This window comes from Balaenoptera borealis (assembly GCF_965194805.1).
Source record: "Balaenoptera borealis genome assembly, chromosome: 13".
In the NCBI taxonomy this organism is placed as follows: Eukaryota; Metazoa; Chordata; class Mammalia; order Artiodactyla; family Balaenopteridae; genus Balaenoptera; species Balaenoptera borealis.
This window is the reverse complement of record NC_138870.1, coordinates 6636264-6654370: the sequence shown is the minus strand read 5'-3', so window position 1 is coordinate 6654370 and position 18107 is coordinate 6636264. Positions and strand designations below refer to the sequence as shown.

General features: G+C 49.5%; 1 long non-coding RNA gene across 4 annotated transcripts; it reads left to right on the top strand.

Annotated features, from left to right (window-relative positions):
• The first annotated feature begins 788 nt into the window (after window positions 1-788).
• LOC309609017 lies at window positions 789-10543 on the top strand. 4 transcript variants are annotated; one of them, XR_014233197.1, is made up of 3 exons: window positions 789-817; window positions 2482-2891; window positions 10157-10543. It is a non-coding gene; the product is annotated as an uncharacterized lncRNA (long non-coding RNA). The 4 variants fall into 4 exon arrangements; XR_014233198.1 differs by lacking the exon at window positions 789-817 and adding an exon at window positions 894-1016; XR_014233199.1 differs by lacking the exon at window positions 789-817 and adding an exon at window positions 1323-1790.
• The last annotated feature ends 7564 nt before the right edge of the window (window positions 10544-18107 follow it).

Sequence of the window (18107 nt, the reverse complement as noted above, 5' to 3'; positions counted from 1 at the left end):
CCTCGGGAGAGCCCTAGTGCAGCAGCCCCACACTGCACTTTGGTTCTAGGTTTGTTGTCTTAACCCTCCTCGGACTTGGTTTCCTTCCCACAAGTGAGGGTGACAAAAATATCCCTGGGGCTGTCGCAAGGGTGGCATAAGGATGTGCTGGGAAACCGTCTTGTGACTCGTCGTGCCCGTGAGGGGAGGGGTTATTCTCGGCTGGACAGATTGGAAGAGGTTCTCCCTTTCCCCTCTAGGGCGGGTCTGCCCTTCTCGGCTGGCCTCCTGCCCACCTCCTCATTATCCGGACGGTGACATCATCTCCTCCGGGGGAGTAAAGGGAAGGTGGTGCCCCAGCCTCCCACTCCCACCCACCCACCTACCCACTGACTGGCGTCTGCCCCACCTCGCCTCCCTCCCGCCCTCCCTTGGGCACCTGAAACCCTCCGCCTCTGCCCCCTACACCCCAGGTCTTCCACCTGCCCCCTCCTCCCCAGGTCTCCGCCTCTGCCCCCTTCTCCCCAGGTCTTCCATCTTTCCCTCTTTCGGCGCTCCTTCCACTCAGCATTCCAACATGCTCAGATTTTTCCTGTTTTAAAAAGTAAACCCTCCCCTGACCCCCACGTCACCGTCAGCTGCTGTTTTTCTCCCCCACTTCGGAGTCAAACTCCTTGAAAGATGAGCTTAGGTTCAGAGCATCACGCCCTCCAGCTCCTTCACTCCTCGGCCCGTCATGGTTTTTAATCGAACGTTTATCGAGCTCTGTGTATCAGGTGCTGTTCTAGGTGCTTGCGTGTAGTGACCCACTGAATCCTCAGAACAGCAACCCAAAGAGGTAGGTACTATTACTAAGCCATTTGACAGATGAGGAAACTGAAGGGGAGAGGTTAAGTGTGCTCACACTGAGTACAGCCCACACCCAGGGAGCGAGTGGTTTCAAAACCGGGCCGTCCACCTCCCGTGCGCATGCGTCCAGGAAGCGGATGTGTGCCAGGCCAGCAACCAGCTCCTCGTCCAAACAACGGCACCTGTCGGTGAGTTTTGCCTCTCCCATCCTGCCTTGGCTTGGGACGCTTTGGTTTCTTAAATCTTGGTGTTCCTCTTTCTCTTCCCATTCTGCTCCCTTCCCTTGGGTGAGCGCACCCATTCCAGGGATCACTGTGGGCTCACCGACCTCCTTCTTATGTCCCCACCCCAGCCCCCAGATCTGCCTTCTGGCCCAAGTCTCTTGCTGCCATTGCCACTCTACTTGCCATCCTACTTTGGATGTGGCAGAGATATTCTAAACAGCACCCAACTGGATGCAGGCCATGGTCAGAAGTTTGTATTTTCTCATTCAGGTGTGGGAAGCCGAGGAGGGCTGCTAGTCAGAGATGGGGAGGGGCCGGGGGCGGGGGGCGTTTGATCAGATTAGGGCTTTAGAAAGACTCCAGCCCTGCATTGTTCACCGTTGTCAGTTAACTCCTCTGTAGCACCAGGGGTTTCAGCTTACAGGTCACTTTCTCAGGAGGTTTTTCCTAAGCCCGTCGTCTCCCTGTGTGCTCTCCAAGTCCTCGTCTGGCACTGTCAGATTGCTTCTTACTCTGGACTGTAATCGTCCATTTCCTGGTTTGTGGCCCCGCCCCCGATGTTTGGTGGGTTTGTGGCCCCGCCCCCGATGTTTGGTGGGTTTGTGGCCCCGCCCCCCATGTTTCCCTTTAGGTCTGATGGCACCACGCCCTGCATGCAGAGAGCACTCCGTCAATGTGTGCTGAGTGGCACTGTGATGAGGCCGATCGAAGTGTGGGAGGAAGAGGAGTTGCGAGGTGGTGAGTTAGGTCAAGAGAAATCAAAGTGGGGGAGGGATAAAGTAGGAGCTTGGGATGAACATACACACACCACTTTACATAAAATAGATAAACAAGGACCTACTGTATAGCACAGGGAGCTACAATCAGTATTTTGTAATAACCTATAAGGGAAAAGAATCTGTTTATTTTATCTCTACTGTATATAAAATGGATAAACAACAAGGACCTATGTATAGCACAGGGAACTATACTCAATATTTTGTAATAACCTATAAGGGAAAAGAATTATATACAATGTTGTGTGTATATGTATACACATATATATACACACGAAATATATATACACACAACATTGTATATAATACAAATCTGTGCCCAGCGTCTCTCAGCTTCCCCTTCAGGGACCGTGAGAAGAGCCTGGGTTCAAATGGGGAGGATCTGGGTTCCTATCCCGCTCCACCACCTGCTGCAGTGTGATCTAGAGAAAGTTCCTTCACCGGTTTGTTTCTCAATGACATAGGTCACCTGAAACCACAGGACAATGGGCCAGGGCTCTGCTCCTGCTCTGTCCCCAACTGTCCTTGTGCAAATGGGCCCCCTCTCTGTTCCCCAACTGCAAGATGAGAGCCGTGGCCAGACCCTTTCCAAGGGCACTTCCGTGTTTAAGCCCCTTTACCTCCATGTATACTTAGATTTTTGCCTCTGAAAGTTCAACCCAGCAGGGAACATCTCTCCCGGAGGAAGAAGGTGGTGATGTTTCACCCGGCCATCGTACACCCACAAGACAGCACGCCCCTGCCCACCCCGAGGAGCAATGACAGAAGCTGTTTATGCAGATGGAACAGCCCTCACCACAGAGTGTGTCATCCACCCGACCCTTGGAGCTGCTTGGGAATCACACTGACTTTGGGTACCTAGGCTGGAAGATCTGATAAGACCCACAGCTGATAGAAGCCCACAGTTTTTGTGCAAAGCTTATCTCTTTCAGCTTCACAACAGCCCTGGGGGCAGTGACCTTGACTGCAGGGTGGGCTGTCAGCCTGGAGCCTCAGGAAGAGCTGGTGTTTTGGTTCAAGATTGAAGGCTGCCTGCTGCAGAATGTCTTCTTGCTCAGAGAAGGTTGGTCTTTTTTTCTACTCAGGCCTTCGACTCATTGGATGAGACCCACCCACATTATGGAGGGCAGTCTGCTTTACTCAAGTCCACAGATTTAAGTGTAAATCCCATCCAAAAACAGCCCCACAGAAACACCCAGAATAATGTTTGTCTGCATGTCTGAGCACTGTGGTCTAGCCATGGTGACACATCAAATTAACCATCGCAGGGGCTTTCCTGTTTAATCCCTACAACCTGGGAGGTAGGTATTGGGGTCTCCATGGAAGGTGAGGAAGCGGGGGCTCAGAGCAGTGATGAGGTTAACTCAGGGCTGCGGTGCACGCCGTCACCCAGGGGCATCGCCCATGACTGCACTGAGAAAGGTCTCTGGGTGTTACTCGAAAACCGGCACCCAAGGTGCCCAAAGCAGGGACCCATGAGGTCATGATTAGAACCTGATGGAAAGGGATAGCCCTTTCAATTTTTATTCATGGCTCTGTTCCTTCTAAGACTGACAAGGGTCTGGGCTTGGGGATCATGTATCAACTAAACAACCTATTTATAATAATAATAATATCATCTTACTTTGATTTGGTGCTTTATAGTGTTATAGCTTCAGAGTGCGTTAAAGCTGAGCATCCGTAGTGAAGAGGGGAAAATACCTCTCTGCTCTCTGTGTTGTAGTTCATTAGAAGGAGTCTGCATATCAATAAGCTAAGCACATCAAGACCACTTACGGTGCTGGAAATATTCCTAGTGGAGATAAGGATGAATCCTTTTTATTTATGTGACAAGTTTTCCCAGGCTTCATTGGATTGTGGGTACTAAATAAGTGATAATTATGTTAGTAACTAAAGAAAAAAAAACAAACAAACAGAAGGGAGGCTCTGGGCAGCTGGGTCAGCACACCTGTCGACATCTACATAAGACTGGCTGATTTCTCCATCCTCCATTGTGGAAAGTCCAACGTCTTCCCCACCGTTTCTAAGGTGGCCTGGGGTGGAGGTCGGGGTGCCTTCTCTTGGTCAAGTGACCCTGACTTCCTGCTTCTGCCCAGACAGCCATCCTGTTTGTCAACCTAGCAACCTTTTCCCTTTGTTTCAAAATCCACCTTCTCCCGCCCCACCGCGAGGCATCCGTGTCTGTGGCAGGCCTTCCAGGTGCCCAGGGAGATGGAGGGAATGTACAGAGCAGCAGTGACGGCTGCAGACCGGATGGATATTAGCCCACGTGTTCTTATGAAACGAGCCTCTTGAGGCATTTCTGGCATTTCTGCAGCCCGGCTCTGGCTCCCTGTTATTTAGAATCCCTCCCTCTTTCCCCACCTTGACTCCTCTTCCTTCCTTTGCCCTCTCATCACTATCCTCTTCCTCTCAGAAACAAAAATTAAATTCCTCCCATTTTCTTTTGTGGGGAAATTCCACCTTCTCTCGCCCAGAGCGCTCATCTTGGCTCCAGGCCTCGCCCCTGCTGTTCCGGGAGTGGGCAGAGGCTTTCTGAGAATTCTTTCTGAGAGAGGCTGGCCTCCTCCCTCCTGGGTCCGGCTCCTTCCCCCACAGGAGCTGGCGCTGCTCTTCCCAGCACCGGCCAGGTGAGAGGGCCGTCTGTCTAGCCTGGGCAGGTGACTCTCCATTGTGAGGACAGATCCCCATCTGCCTCAGCTGGAGGCCCCCGGCTGTGACCCCACATGACTTTGGGATTCCTCCTCCCCTGTGACTTGTCCACAGTGAGTGGGCACCCTGGCTTGAGGGCAGGAGGGTCTGTTCTGGAAAGTGCACTTGACATTCTGGTGTCCGGCCAACTCTGTGCTCAGGTGGGCACCCAGCACAGCGTCCACAGTATCCCCCTCCACTGGGAATACTTCAGGCTCTTGTATTCGGGGCCCCTCCTCTGTCTCTTAGGCACCTGTGTACCCTGTTTCCTGTTATGGGCACTGAAGGCTGGACATCAAGCGCCAGGGAGTTCAGATTCCCAGACTCCGGAGGCCTTTGCGTTCCTGAGAGGTGTGTGCCTGGCAGAGGAGGCTGGTACTGTGGGCTTTCGAGGCAAACAGACGTGGCTTAAATTCTGACTCCATCACTTACTGTGTGGTTTTGGGCAAATTACTTAACCTCTCTGAGCTGTAGTTTCTTCATTCGTAAAAATGGGCGTTAGAGCATCTCTGTCATGAGTGCTGCTGAGAGGATCCAAATTGGTGAGATACGGCAGTATCTTGGCCCAAGACCTACCTGTTCAGGTCCAGGTCCAGGGAGCAGAGAGCCTGGACCCTGCCCTCTATAGCCTCAGAGAAAAGCCCCACGAGAGGCCATTGGGAGATCTGATCTGTGGTTCCAGCCAAGCTCATTAATGAAGGCAGCGGGGGCTGTATCCCCTTGGAAGCAGTTCTATGTGGCCAACCTGAGCCCTGGGGGTCCAGGAAGCTCATTCATGCAAGTCAAGATGCTCCACTTCCCTGAATAATCCCCCCAGATAACTCAGCCTTGGGCGTGGCAGGGATACCCTCTTCTGTGTTCAGAGCCTTCCTCGCTGTGTGAGCTGGCAAACTGCACTCCAAGGTGGGCAGCCTTTGTTTAGGTGAATGCTTGTGGTCTCTTAGCCAGAGTTTGGACAGGAGAGGAGGTTAGAAAGAAAAAAATCAAGCTCAGTGTATTCTTGCAATAATTTTTAGTGATACCTTCTGTGGGCAAGGCAGTGCTACCTCTAGACTGGGGTGGGGTCCCCATTTCCCCACTCCCCACCCAGTGTGCTCTTCCACCCTCTACCCCCTGCATGGACTTGACCCCAGGAGCTCTGGGCCCCGTGGCCAGGCCTCAGTTCCAGGGGTCAGCTTGTGCCGCTGGCCGGTGTGGGATCATGGGAGACTGAGCTGCCGGAATGGTGCTGACATGCTGATTTTGTGTGACTCCGATTGTCTATCTAGACAGGAGCCCAGAAGAAGAATATCTGGGCAGGGGCTCAGCCATCCTGGAGGTGGCCCTAGTGGCAGGACAATCCACACAATGTCCTGCCCTCCAGGAGCCTATATTCTCCTTGGGGAAGACAAACTGGGGTGACTGGGCTGTGAAAAGAAAGAAAGCAGGTTAAGGGGGAGAGATTACAATGAGGAGGCCAGTTGGGGAGTCCCCACTGATAGGATGGCCCTTGAAGAGCAGTGAGAAATATGCCGGTGTGTATCTGGGGGAGAGTTTTTCAGGCAGAAGAACAGGAAGGTGACAGCCTGCTTGGCCTGAGCCAGAGAGAAAACGATGAGGACAGAGAGGTAGTGGGGACCAGATCCGGCAGAGAGCTTGCAAGCCCTTGTAAAGATTGGCTTTCACTCCAAGAAAGATGCAAAACCCTTGCGGGGTTTGAGCAGAGGAGTACATGATCTGACGTATAGTTTTAAAAGCATGACTCAGACCCATTTGTGTTCACTGCTACATAGTATTTCATCATGTGACAAAAACAATTTACTTGTCCACTCTCCCGCCAGGAACTCTCTGGCTGCTCTTTGCAATAATAAACAGCCCTGTTAAGAACAAGGGTTTACGCGTCTCCTAGTGCGCCCATGTAAGCATTTCTGTTGGGTAGGTACCTAGGAGAGGAATCTCTGATGGATAATATCATCTTATGATGTCATAAAAAAAATGCCAACTTGTTTTCCAAAGTGGTTGTAGCCATTTACACTTCTGCTGGCCATACCCAAGAGAGCTGTTTGCTGTATTTATCTCCCCGTTTCGAGCTCCTTCCCAGACTCCCCTCCTGAACTTCATATATTGAACTTCTGACTATGTATTCCTCTGTTTGGATTGCTGACTGATGTAGGTGAAATTCGATGCCTGATTCCCTCACCAGCAAATCTCTTCCTAAAGTTTGCCCTTATCAGTAAAAGGCAGCTCCACACTTTCCACTGCTCAGGTCAAACACCTTGGTGTCCTCCTGACTCCTATCAGCAAATCCTATTAGATTGACCTTCCTAATTAGATCCTCCTCCCCTACTACCCTGGTCTAAACCACCATCATCTCTCACCTGGATTAATCCAATAGTATCTTAACCTGCATCCTCTTCCTTGGTTTTCCTAGAATCTGTTCTCCAAACAGAGGGAGCTTTTGAAGACCTGAGTCAGATCAGGACCCTTCCTCTCCCCAAACCCTGCAATGGCAGCCCACCTCATTCAGACTAAAACCCAAAGTCCTTGGAATAGCCTGTGAGACCATCTGTCTCCTGTTTCCTGTCTGACCCCCTCTCTGTGACTCTCTTGATCTCGCTGGCCTCTGCACTGACCCTGGGACCCGCCGGCACCCTGCTGCCTTAGGTTTTTGCACTGGCTGTTACACTGAAACAGCTTCAATGTTCTGCTTTATTTGTTTATTGTCTGTTTCCCTCAATAAAAGGCGCTTCACAGGCAGGGCCTTTGTTTTTTCACTGTTGTATCTCCAGCACCTAGAACAGTGCTTGGTACAGTGTGGGTCCTGGGTTGCTGTTGATTGAATGAATCATTGAGTGGATGATTATTATGAGCTGTATAATCTAAAGCAGACATCAGGAGGGGTGAGAGGCAGGGGCAGGTGGCAAGGTCAAGGGATGGAAGGCTCTGGGTAGGGTGGGAAAATGGTTGGGTTTAAAGTTCTAGAGGAAGGAGTTTGAGAGACAGGAGGAGATGAGATGGTGCATACCTGGATTGAGTGATGAAGGAGCTTTTTGTTCTCCTGCCTCATTGGCTACTTCGTCTCAGTCCACCTTTGCTGGTTCCTCCTCAACGTTTTGGTCTGTAAGACTGGAGCGAAGTCATGAAAAAAATCTAGGCCAGTGTTTTTCAAAATGAGAGACACAGCCCATCAGTGGATTGTAAAATTAAGTTAGTGCATCTATAAAAATGAAATAGAACAGAACAGGAAGTAGCAGAGATCATTGTGTGTAGGAAGGGTAAGTTTCGTATGATAAAGCTTTATTTTATTGAGGTCTGTACACATGGTGCCCGTGTGTCCTGAGTCACACATATGATTGGGTCATAGACAAACAAATTTGAAAGCCATTGGCACTGAGAGTAGGTAAGGAGGTGGAAGAACTCAGAGGCCAGGTGATTGGAAGAATTTTATTGTGAATCTTGAAATCACCAATGCTTCATAGGGGTAGTGCTGGAGAGGATACTTTACCAGGGTCAAAACTCTTCAAGAAATGCCCAGGAGTCTGAAGGTGGTCCTTCCTCCTTGCCCCAAGGTTTCTGGGTCTAACTCTTTCCAGTGGTCCCCCAACCCTGCGCAGCTGCTGGCTCCTTGCCCACCAGCGATTCCAACCTGCCTCAGTAACCTAGCAACCTGCCTCCAGTGCTGGGTCACAGTCCCGGGGTGGGTTTCCTCACTCAGACCTCTCACTCTTTCCAAGTGTGTTTACTTGGACAGCAAAACAATGTCAAGGTCAGTCACCATCTTTGGAGCCCCTCTATGTGCCTACAAGCAACCCTGCAAGGCACAAATTACTTCTCATTTTATAGGGGAGTCAGGAGTTCAGAGGTTGAGTGCCTTGTGCAAGGTCACTCAGCATCAGAGGCAGGATTTGAACTCAGGTCCATCTCACTCCTCAGTGTAGCCTTTGCAAAGCACCTCCCAACCTCCCCCACCAGCTGACTGATCTCCTCTTACAGACCGTCCTCACAGCATAAGATTCAGATTTCATGCTTCAATACAACTACAAAGCACCTATTTCATAGATGTTGGATTCTATAGCTCTGACACCATTTCTCCAACAGTAGCTGGGTATCCTACAGGTCAACATCGTTCTGACACCATCTACCCGGAGAGAGCATCGGATTCCACAGGTTGGGGGCTCAGTCCCACAAGACTGCTCACCGCCCCCCCTCCACCCACTTCAGATGTCAGTGCACATCCAAGTCGTTAACCGTGCTCTGACTGACTGGCTATACCTCAGAGGTTCCCACTACCCCGTCCGTGGGTTCCATTAATTTGCTAGAACGGCTACGAGGACTCAGGGAACCAGGTTACTCACTAGACTATGGGTTTATTACAAAGGATATTAAAGCATAGGAATCAACAGCCAGATGAAGAGATACATGGGGTGAGGTGTCCAAGGCAGAAGCTTCTGTCCCCGGGGAGCCTGAGGCCCAGCACGGCACACGTGGATGTGTTCTGGTTCACCAACTTGGAAGCTCTTCACACCCCATCCTTTGGGGTTTTTATGGAGGCTTCATTATGTAAACATGATTGATTCAATCATTGGCCATTGGTAGATTCAACCTCTAGCTCGTCTCCCCTTAGCAGAGGTCAAGGGGTGGGACTGAAATGTCCAACCCTCCAATCACCTAGTTGGTTCCCCTGACAACCAGCCCCATCTTTAGGTGCATTCCAAAAGTCACCTCATTAACATAACCTCAGGTGTGGTTGAAAGGAGTTGGTTAAGACAGTACACCTTTATTGTTCTTATCACTAAGGAAATTCCGAGGGTTTTAGGAGCTCTGTGCCAGAAACAGGATGAAGACCAAATACATTTCTTGTTATAAATCACAATATCACAGGTTCTCCCACAGAGCTGAAGTGTAAACATTAAAATTCTTGAATGACTACTGTCCCCACAGAATGCCAGCCCTGCACCCAGAGCTGTGATGATGGGGGTGCAGAGAAAGAGGGAAGACCTGGTCCTGGCGCTGCAGAAGGTTACCCTCAGGGGACTTGAGGCCTTAGGGAGCTTCCACACTTAACAAGTGACAGAACTGAGGCCTGTGTCACAAGGCAGGAAAGAGTTAGAAGCCTCGGAGCAGGGAGTAATGGTCATTGTAATTGTTTACAGACTCCTGGTCCCTCCTTGTCATTTCTTGAGGTTTTGGTGCCCTGTAACATACCTTTCCCTCCAACTCTGTCCCTATAACATCTTGGTGGCTCTTCAGAATCCAGGTCTCCTGCCCAGTAGCTTATACCTTTCACAGGTTGAGATGATAAAAGGAAAACATAGGACACATATGAATCTGATTATGGTGTTAGTGAAACCGAGCAGGACCCTGTGGGGCTCCTGAGCACGGAAGCCTTTCTGTGTCCCCTGTTTCTTGTTTGTAAGGAATAGACTCCAGCCTCCATGACCTTCCCTGAGTTCCAAAAGGCAGAGTCGAACTGTTGCTAGTCAGGGAAGGGAGGGGATGCAGAGACCATGGAGGGGCAGCAAGAAACAACAGTGCAGCCTTGGGGCAGGGTCCTGGTTCCGCTTCAAGGGATACACGTAACAATATGTTTGAAGATGTTAGCATTCTTCTTTTTTTTTTTTTTTTTTTGGCCCTGCCGCTTGGCTTGTGGGATTTTAGTTCCCCAGCCAGGGATTGGGGATCGAACCCAGGCCCACAGCAGTGAAAGAGCCAAGTCCTAACCACTGGAATGGCAGGGAATTCCCAGCATTCTTCATTGCAGAGAAGATCACAGTTTGATAACCTCAAGAAGCTCATCAGGAGACCCCCTGAGGCCATATCAAAGGAACCAGAGAAGTTCACCAAGAGACCACCTGAGACCAGATTAAAGGAATGCAGGCCCTGCACACACCCTGCTCCTTACCAGCAACTTCACCCTTGAACCATTGCTATAAAACTCCTCACCAAATCCCCCTGGGTTGGGACACAGTTTTTGAGGCACGAGCCCACTGTGTCCCCCTTTGCCTGGCAAAGCAATAAAGCTATTCTTTTCTACCTCACCCAAAACTCTGTCTCTGAGATTTGATTCGGCACTGGTGCACAGAGGCTGAGTTTTCGGCATCATTAGGGCCTGTCCAATACCACGTCCTACCCCAGGTGCAGGTGTCCAGAGGCCATGTGCCCCAGGTGAGGCTGGGATCCTTCCCAGTCCTGGGCCTGGGCCTGGGGAATGAGTCTGGTCTGACCCATTATGGTAATTCAGCTCCATGTGCTTTGATTTTAGAATGCGTATATGATCAATTCTGGCCAATGAGATGTGAGGGAATCTCTTCTAAGAAAATTCTGGGAATAGTTTTCATATTCTTGAAAAAGAGACACAATGAGGAAACATTATTTCTTCCATATTTTAGACAGAGACTTCGTAGGAGATGAAGCCCTGAGTTGCTTCTGGCACCATGTGACCTTGAAGGGACAAACCCAAGTGCAAACGCTACCTCTGAACTTCCTGTCTGTGAGGCAAGTTCCTTACTGCTCCTGATATCTGTAGCCCACAGCTTCCTAACCAGCATCGGGTGGCCCTGCCTGTAAGGACTGTGGAAGGTCAAGCAGCGCGAGAGTCAGTGGCAGCTGGATCTGTGATGGTAGTGTGACCCGAAACACTGGGTTCACTTCTCAGTGGATGTCATGCCAAGACACAAGCAAGGCAAAGAGCGTGAGAAGGAAGGACTTATTATTTGCAGCAAGTAAGGAGAACACCGGGGATTTTCCCCAAAGCAGTGTCTCCCCAACAGTAAAACAGGCGAAGTTTTAAGCTGAGGGTATGTGCATATTCATGGAGGGGCTTGGGTGGCTGACAGAGGCCAAGCTTCACTTGATTGAAGTCACAAGGGTCAGAAAAAGTCAACGTCATCCTCACTTAGGTTCCAGTTGATCTCGTGGTGGAGCGCTTCAGGCTAATCTTGACCATTGAAACAGAACGGGGAGTCTTTGCAACTGATGTATTATCTTTGCTATTGTTACTTCTCTTGCCTGATAACAGCGCTGCATCCCTGCATTCTTTTGTTACCTTAGATTGTTAATTACTGAGACCTGTTCAAGGACACTCATGGTGGCCAGGCTTAGCTCCCCAAATGACTTGGGCCCAAAATGGCTTCTCTTTCTGTCCTACTTTCTCTGCTTACATAACCAGTTAAGGTGAAGCACGGCATCGGATGGCCCTGCCGGTAAGGACTGTACAAGGTCAAGCAGAGCAGCAACCGGTGGCAGCTGGATCTGTGATGCTAGTTGCTGTAATAGACAAGCCCGGAAGTCTCAGTTTTTGTACAAAATATTTCTCACTGTGTCACTGTCACTGCACAGTCAGTCCTGACAAGGTGGCCTTTCCCGTGCTCCTTCAGACACCCGAGATCCTTAGTTCCTTCCTCTGGGTCCTTGGGGTTCTACCCATTTAGCTGGTGAGGAAAACACACCTGCTTCTTAAACACACGGCTACCAGGAGACTAGTTGGGCAGCCATTCAAGCAACAACTGCTTCCTCCGGGAAGGGAGCAGGACCTCTGACCATCAGCGGGTGTCCTCTGCCACAGCTACTGTGGCGGGTGAAGAGGATCTGAGCCAGCCTAGAAGGAAGGAGGGACCTAGTGAGGAAGAGAGGGAGGGTCTTTCAGTGGGGTAGTGCTGGGCCCAGTAAAGAGCTGATTGGAAGGAGACCCGATTGGGGTAGGGCCTGCATTTGGGGTGGAGAGGTATATGCATTTGGGTAGAAAGAAAGAGACCAGATTATAGTGCCTTGAATGTGTCAGTCTGCTTTGTTTTGTGTTTGGAACTCTTATGCAGATGGGCTCTACCTGTAACAGGGAAGAGCCAAATCAGACTACACGTTGGATCTGTTTCTTTTACTTTAACCTTTGCTTTCCGCTGTTTTTGTTCACTAAAACGATACTGTCTCTACATAATGGCCTGCCTCGGGGAACCCCGCCCCCCTGCCTGAATGTTAAACCAAAGTGCCTTTGTTTAGGGAAACATCCCGACCCTGTCCCCCCTGTGGATGGCTGCAAGAAAGAAGAAATTAACACACCCCCTCCCTGAGGCTGGCCATTCCAGGGGATATTTGCAAAACTTATGACCTTTTTACTTTACTTCCTCATCTCCTCCCTCTCTCTGTGCTATAAAAGAAACTGCCATCCAGACCCTGATAAGATGGTTATTTTGAGACTTTAGGCTGCCAATTCACTGGCCTGTCATGTGGGGAGCAGAGTGAGCTTGGACTCAGTAACATATCTGGGACCTCACTGCTAACTAATCACTGGGTTCTGGGATGAATCCCACAGTATCCCATGGCATGGATAAAGGAACGAGCTTTATTTATTTATTGAGGGGTGGGGGGGGGACAGGAAATATTGACAAGCCCAGGGTCAGCGAGACCAAGTTGGCATGTATCGGGGAAGAGCCCCTGGCCCTTTTTGTAGGGCAAATTCTAAAGCAACCTTGTTAGTGAAGACCATGTTAGCGCAAGTTCGTGTGCCCGACGCACGGTGAGGCCAAACATACCAAAACGTCTGAGTTTGGAGCAGAGAAAGGTTTATTGCAGGGCCATGCAAGGGGACGGGTGGCTCATGCCCTAAGAAGCCCCGAGCTCTCCGAAGGTTTTCTGCAAAGCCTTTTTAAAAGCCAGGTGAGGGAGGGGGCGTCACAGGGTCTGTGATCGGCTCGTGCACAGTTCTCTGATTGGCTGATGGTGAGGTAACAGGGCGGTGTCACAGGGGTTCACACGATCAGTCCTTAGGCTCCAGGAGGCCTGGGGCTACATGCTCACGTCATCCAGTAGTCAACATCTTCCCTTTGGTGGGGGGTTTCACATCTGCAAAACAACTCAGGAAATGTGCATCAAATACTGTTATCTAGGTACTTCAGAGAGGAGCTAAAGCAGAGGGTACAGGGGAGGCCTGTCCCAGAAAGATCCCATAGGGTCCTGCTCGGTTACAGAGCCGCAAGCTGCTTGGGGTCAGCCAGCCTGGGTTTCGGTGCTTGACGGGCATTGGGAACAGCCCAGCACTTGGAGACCTCGGCCTAGGACGCGGCTGTTCCCTGTAAGCTGTGGGAAGCTGAGCGTGGGGCAGCCCCTCCCACTCAGAGCAGGGAATCCCAGAGCCGCTTTCAGACGGCCCTGCTCCTGGCATAGCTGGGCCTGAGGATTTTGTAATCTTCGAGGAGGTGAAGTTCCAACATTCTCATGTTACCTTACCTTCGGTGTAGCCTCGTGGGAGGAGTCAGAGCCCTGGGATTCAAAATAACAATTCCATCAGTGCGTGTCTGCTATGTGGCAGGCACCTTATACTTGCACCTAGTAGGTTAGCAGGGCCCGTGGGCTGCAGTGTCACAGCGACTCTGCCTTGTTCCTAACTTGTGCTCCGTGGGGCAGTTCTCCCTGGCCCAGCAGTGATGTGCAGTCCCAACACTTCCCTGATGACTTTTAGGATAAGGTCTACAGCGGCTTCGAGTTGCAAAACAGCCTTCATTCCAGAATGACAAGGTTCAGTCTCAGATAATAGCCACAGCTTCCAATTATAGTCAGTTATGACCGTTTTCTTTGGGCCTTGAGGGACCTGCCCCTGGTGGAGGGGCGTGGCTCACCCCTGCTCTCCTAAGTGCTTTTTCTGAGTTCCCAGTCAGTGAAGGTTCAGGAATCCTACGCCAAGGATCAGAGGTGTAGGATGTGGTACTCCCAAAATCAGCTTCTTGGCAGCCGGCAGAGGTACCAGCAGCAGCGGGGACGTGGCCCCTCCTCAGAGTCTGTCCCAGCTCTCAGGGCCCCTCTTCTGAGCTTCTAGGGCCCCGGGAACTCCACGTCTGCTCTCCGTTCCCCTAGCCCTAGGGTTGGTAGCTGTTTCCCGTGGTTATTATTATTGTTTTATTGGGGTATAGTTGCTTTACAATGTTGGGTTAGTGAATCAGCTGTACTTATACCTTTATCCCCTTTTTTGGATTTCCTTCCCATTTAGGTCACCACAGAGCATTAAGTAGAGTTCTGTGTGCTCTACAGTATGTTCCCATCAGTTATCTATTTTATACATAGTATTAATAGTGAATATATGTCAATCCCAATCTCCCAGTTCATCCCACCCCTCCCCTTTCCCCCTTGGTTTCCATACATTTGTTCTCTACGTCTGTGTCTCTGTTTCTACCGTGCAAACAGGTTCATCTGTACCATTTCTAGATTCCACATATATGCGTTAATATATGGTATTTGTTTTTCTCTTTCTGACTTACTTCACTCTGACAGTCTCTAGGTCCATTCATGTCTCTACAAATAACCCAATTTCGTTACTTTTTACGGCTGAGTAATATTCCATTGTATATGTGTACCACATCTTCTTTATCCGTTCATCTGTTGATGGACATTTGGGTTGTTTCCATGTCCTGCTTATTGTAAATAGTGCTGCAATGAACAAAACTACAATGAGATATCACCTCACACTGGTCAGAATGGCCGTCATCAAAAAATCTACAAACAATAAATGCTGGAGAGGGTGTGGAGAAAAGGGAACCCTCGTACTGTTGGTGGGAATGTAAATTGATACAGCCACTATGGAGAACAGTATGGAGGTTCCTTAAAAAACTAAAAATAGGGCTTCCCTGGTGGCGCAGTGGTTGAGAATCTGCCTGCCAATGCAGGGGACACGGGTTCGAGCCCTGGTCCGGGAAGATCCCACATGCCGCGGAGCAACTAAGCCCGTGCACCACAACTACTGAGACTGCGTGTCTGGAGCCTGTGCTCCGCAACAAGAAATAGGCCGCGATAGTGAGAGGCCCGCACACCGCGATGAAGAGTGGCCCCCGCTTGCTGCAACTAGAGAAAGCCCACGCACAGAAACGAAGACCCAACACAGCCAAAAATAAATAAATAAATAAATAAAATTTAAAAAAAAAACTAAAAATGGAATTACCACATGACCCAGCAATCCCCCTACTGGGCATATACCCTGAGAAAACCATAATTCAAAAAGACACATGTACCCGTGGTTATTATTTCTGCATTCCCTCCATTCTCTTTTTGATTTTTCAGTCCTCCAAAACTTGTTTAACCAATTCCCCATATTAAATTCTCTCTGATGAATTACCTATTTTGGATTCTGTCTTCTTGACCAGACCGTGATTATATACTGGTTATTTAACAATTTCCAACCCACCACAATTGAAAGCAGATGTAAATTACACTGAATATAACAACCAGTTATTTATGAAGGAAATGATGAAATATTTGCTTATGTCAGCCAGGGTTTGATAAAATACTACTCTCCAGGGGAGAGAGATTTGTACTTAACTGAATTGCTATGACCTTTCTTCTCTGCCTTTGCTTTACACCTAAAGTTGCCCAGAATGTCATTCATGGACCAAACTATGAACTGGACAAGAGCTGACGCCAAGTTTCAAAACGGCTTAAGCCACGCCCCCACCCCGTTACTATAGCGACCCACAGGTCAGAGATGTTATCTGTAGGGATAGTTAAGGAGTCAAAAGATAATTGAAGGCAGGTTACAAGCAGAGGGTTTTTGGTTTTTTTTTTTAACAATTTGTTCCCTTACCTGCTGCTCTGTAAGACAAGCTCAAGAATTTCTGTTAGTCACCAGTTTCTGTTAACCCTGTGGGATACAGTTTCCTTTTCCAAAATGTCATGTAGTTGGAATCACACAGTTGGTAGCCTTTTCGGATTGGCTTCTTTCACTTGGTAATACGCATTTAAGTTTCCTCCAGGTCCTTCTGCAGCTTGATAGCTCATTTCTTTTTAATACTTTTAATTTCCAAAACTACCCCAGAGATATGTTTTATCAGCTCCAACTTACACATGAAGAAACCAAGGCCAAGGACCATGTTTGCTGAATGCCAGGGACAGGTCTTTTGAATGTACATCTGTTTCAGTGTCTCTGCCCTGTGGGGGACCAGAATTTGTCACCTCCAAATGTGTCTCTTTGGCATGTTAATTTTTTAAAGGGGGTTATTTTCTAAGAAACAGGAGACCTGAAAGAAACTCTGCAAACCAAGGAGGAGTCACCCTTGTGTAAGAAACACTGACATTTATAAGGGAAATCTCCATTTCTAAGATGTCTTTCTTGTTGTACCAGGAAGAGAATGACCAGATCTCTAGAAACTCTAGAAACATCATTGGAGAAGCAATGACTTTAAACTGAATCACAGGGGCTTCCCTGGTGGTGGAATGGTTAAGAATCCGCCTGCCAATGCAGGGGACACGGGTTCGAGCCCTGGTCTGGGAAGAGCCCACATGCTGCGGAGCAACTAAGCCCGTGCGCCACAACTACTTAGCCCGCGAGCCACAACTACTGAAGCCCCCGTGCTCTAGAGCCTGTGCTCCACAACAAAAGAAGCTACCGCAATGAGAAGCCCACGCACCGCAACGAAGAGTAGCCCCTGCTCGCCGCAACTAGAGAAAGCCCGCGCGCAGCAGCGAAGACCCAACGCAGCCAAAAAGAAACTTAAATAAATAAATAAACCGCATCACAGCCTTACCCTTGTTTGCTGGGCTTTTCCTGGTCACCTCCCCTAACTGGCTCTCCCCGCCCTCCGCATCCTTTTTTGTCTTCTGCTGAGGGTGGTATTTAAGGTGAGGCTTACTCAGGTTTCCATCTCCCATGTAGACGGGTTAGACACTTTTGTTTGATTTTCTCCTGTTAATCTGTCTCATATCAATTTAATTCTTAAATCAGCCAGAGGAGCCTGGAGGGTAGAGGAAAATGTCTTCCTCCCCGACAGCCCCTCGCCCATGGCTGTGGGTCTTCTCTAGTCCGGCTTGGGCTTTGTGGTCCTGGGCAAGTCCATGCCTTGTTTTTTTTTAAATTTTACTTATTTATTTATTTATTTTTGGCTGCTTTGGGTCTTTGTTGCCCTGCGCCGGCTTTCTTTAGTTGAGGTGAGCGGGGGCTACTCTTCGTTGTGGTGCGTGGGCTTCTCATTGCGGTGGCTTCTCTTGTTGTGGAGCACGGGCTCTAGGCGTGCAGGCTTCAGTAGCTGTGGCACGCGGGCTCAGCAGTTGTGGCTCACAGGCTCTAGAGCGCAGGCTCAGTAGTTGCGGCACACGGGCTTAGTTGCTCCGCGGCATGTGGGATCTTCCTGGACCAGGGCTCAAACCGTGTCCCCTGCATTGGCAGGCAGATTCTTAACCACTGCGCCACGAGAGAAGTCCCATGCCTCTTTGCCTCTTGATTTCCCCATGTGTTGAGAATGTAGAATAATCCACGTGTCTCCCTGTCGATTGAAAGGAAAAATGCACAACCTAAAAGTTGATAATTATGTTTTATTTGGTGGATTTTCTGAGGACTTAAGCTCAGAAGACAGCCTCTCAGGTAGCTCTGAGGGACTGCTCTGAAGAAGTAAGGGGGGAACCAGGATACACAGGAGTTTCTGCAAAAAAACCCAGGTAGCTGGAACATCAAAAATTACTGTTGGACTTCCCTGGCGGTCCAGTGGTTAGAACTCTGTGCTTCCACTGCAGGGGGCACGGGTTCCATCCCTGATCAGGGAATTAAGATCCCGCATGCCACGTGGTGCAGCCAAAAAAAAAAAAACTTACTGTTAATTAAAGAAAAACCACCAGACATCTCAAGTTAATGAATTTA